Genomic DNA, 3,586 nt, shown 5'->3' on the forward strand with positions numbered 1-3,586 from the left:
TCAACCTGGACAAAATAAAGTGGTGGTGGCTAGAAGAGGGAAAACTCTTCGATGAACCAGTTGAGTTATTTGTCTCCCATTCCACTGAAAGCCTCTCCCCCCCAGTAGTATTGTATCAGGGTCCTCATTCACTGCATCTTTATCTATAATGTACCAAGAAAGCTTGCTCCTCTGAGACAATGCAGCTCTGAAAGCTCAGAATGAAGCTCTGTGAGAGCTGGAAACAAAGCATCGTTGGTCCAAAGGGTTTGACTGTCTAACAAGTTTCCAAAGGAAATCTGACTAAACCAGAATCTGACAGTTTCAGGGCACATTCCAAAATCCTTTTCTTTGACAAAGCTTCTCCAGTATAACCAGATTAATGAGAGGTAGGGAGAGAGGGCTGAAGGAGAGGGAGGGTAATAAAGAAATAAAAAGTGTATATACCAAGCATAGGAGCCTCCCTCCTTCATATGGAAGTGAAAAAGAACAGAACATTGTATGACATCAACTTGGGGGCCTTGCCCTGCAAACCAAAACTTAAGGGAAAAGCAGTTAGCCGTTTTCTGCAGCATCCATCACTATAATAAGGAATAGATAGGTAGGATGAACAGAAAGATGGCGCAATCTACACAGAAACTGACAAAGAATCTAGATCTTAAATTCTCATAGCCTATGTCACTTAAAAATATGTCAGAAGTTATGTTAACCAAACAGGTAAGTCAGGCAGCCAAAATATGGTTACGGAGCCAATCAATACATTTGTTTAACTTCTCCTTTTGAAGGGTTTTAGTTCAAATTTCATTTTCATTGTGAAAGGACACTGCTTAATTGAAGACAAAATGCATTAAAGGTGACTTGTATACTTGGAAGAGCTGACTCATGTGGAGGCTGAGTTGACTATCATATAACTCTGATTTCCCTAAAGTTTTAGGCAAACTAGAGAGATTCAAGGCCAGAAATTGTAATATCTTCAATACTGTGGTTTCTAGAGCCAAATCCTAAAGTCCTTATTCAAGCTGGTTTAATAATGCCAACAGCTGCAAAGCAAAATCATTTGTACAAATTATTGTACCAGTTCTTGTCCTTATTCAATTGTAAATTATTTAGTCTTAGAATTAGAGATCATCCTCACCTAAGACTATGGTCCCAAATAACCTTAGTCTTCAATTAGTTGAATATGGATCTGAATCCAACAACAGTGCTCTTGCTCTATCATTAGAAGATCCAAACATTCCTATATTTGGCCAGAGTATGGTCCAAAGTTTTGTGCATAGAATCATAGAAAATTAGGGTTGGAAGGGACCTCAGGAGGTCATCGAGTCCAACCCCCTGCTCAATGCAGAACCAACTCCAACTACACCTTCCCAGCCAGGGCTTTGTCAAACTGGGCCTTAAAAACTTTTAAGGATGGAGATTCCACCATCTCCTTAGGTAACCCATTCCAGTGCTTTACCACCCTCCTAGGGAAAATGTTTTTCCTAATATCCAACCTGAACCTCTCCCACTGCAACTTGAGACCATTGCTCCTTGTTCTGTCATTTGCCACTCTATCCTCTTTGGAACTCCTCTTCAGGTAGTTGAAGTCTGCTATCAAATCTCCCCGCACTTTTCTCTTCTGCAGACTAAATAAGACAAGTTCCCTCAGCCTCTCCTCATAAGCCATGTGCCCCAGCCCCCTAATCATTTTCGTTGCCCTCCACTGGACTCTCTCCAATTTGACCACATCCTTCCTGTAGCGAGGGCCCAAAACTGGACACGATACTCTAAATGTGGCCTCACCAGTGCCAAATAGAGGGAAATAATCACTTCCCTCGATCTGCTGGCCATGCTCCTACTAATGCAGCCCGATATGTCGTTAGCTTTCTTGGTAATAAGGGCACACGGTTGACTCATATCCAGCTTCTTGTCCATTGTAACCCAGGTCTTTTTCTGCAGAACTGCTGTTTAAGCCAGTCGGTCCCCAGTCTGTAGCAGTGCATGGGATTCTTCCATCCTAAGTGCAGGACTCTGCACTTGTCCTTGTTGAACCAGGCTCATCAGATTTCTTTTGGCCCAATCCTGCAATTTGTCTAGGTCACTCTGTATTCTATCCCTACCCTCCAGTGTATTTACCAATCCCGCAGTTTAGTGTCATACGTGAACTTGCTAAGGGTGCAATTCACCCCATCATACAGACCATTAATGAAGATGTTGAACAAAACCGGCCCCAGCACTAATCCCTGGGCCACTCCACTTGATGCTGGCTGCCAGCTAGACATTGAGCTGTTGATCACTACCCGTTGAGCCTAATGATCTAGCCAGCTTTCTATCCGCTTCATAGTCCATTCATCCAATGCATACTTCTTTAATTTTCTGATAAGAAAACTGTGGGAGACCATATCAAAAGCTTTGCTAAATTCAAGATATATCACGTCCACCACTTCCCCACTTCCACAGAGCCGGACATCTCATCATATAAGGCAATCCGGTTGGTCAGGCATTCTTGCCCTTGGTGAATCCATGCTCACTGTTCCTGATCACCTTCCTCTCCTTCAAATGCTTCAAAATATATTCCTTGAGGACCTGCTCCATGATTTTTCCTCAGATTGAGGTGAGGCTGACTGGTCTGTAGTTCCCTGGATCCTCCTCCTTCTTCTAGGCTCATCTTTATCTACAAACAATCTCTTTTATTAGAATGTATTTAAGAACATGGCTCTGATCCTGCAAACACACATTTAACTTTCTAAAACCACAGAGAAAATGTCCCATTTCATCTTTGAACACAGGCTTTAGTCATAATATATCATCATATAATATATTGACGAGCTCATAAGTAGCCATATTGAAGTCATGCACAAGAATAGTTCCACTGAAGTATTTGCAGGATGAGGGCCTAACTGAATGCTGATCCTCGAAGTAACTTTATCAGGAATGTTCTGAAGGACTTTCCTTGGCATTGACCTTATGTTCTCTGTTTATTTAAAAATAGGGTGACTTGTCACACAGATACGGCAATCACTCAGCATGAACAGGCTGATATTAATTTGGCAATAGTTCAGAATGTCCAGGTAACCAATTGTTTTTTATTAGCCCTTTCTTTTGTTAATCCTTAAATTAATGTTTATATAATTATATGATTATATGAGAGCTAAAGTAAAAAGGGTAAAGAACTACTGAGTAAGTACCATGTGGGAGAGGAAGAACTCAGAACTACAGGAACTTTAATTATTCTCACCTCACCATCACCAGAGGCACTGAGATTCCTTGAACAATTGGGTTCAAACTCGGCATAACTCCAATATTGTCATCTAGTTAGAAAATTGGGAACAAATGTTCCCTTGTAGCCAGATTCAGCAGCCTTACTCACACTATGGCTATGTCTACATTTGAAGTGCTACAGAGGTACAGCTGCATCTGCACTGGGATAATGCTTCAGCATAGGCACAATACAACAGTGGGAGGGTTCTCTGGTCACTGTAGTTAATCTACCTCCCTGAGAGGTGGTAGCTAGGGGTTAGTCTACTCCCAAAACTTACAGCAACTGTAAGAGAGCTTGTGTAGCCACGTTACATCGACTGGAGAGAGCTTTCCTGCTGACATAATGAAACCACCTAAACAAGTGGTG

Source organism: Emydura macquarii, unplaced genomic scaffold, assembly GCF_026122565.2.
Source record: "Emydura macquarii macquarii isolate MOO-44397 ecotype Brisbane River unplaced genomic scaffold, CSIRO-AGI_Emac_v2 contig_2897, whole genome shotgun sequence".
NCBI classification, from domain to species: Eukaryota; Metazoa; Chordata; order Testudines; family Chelidae; genus Emydura; species Emydura macquarii.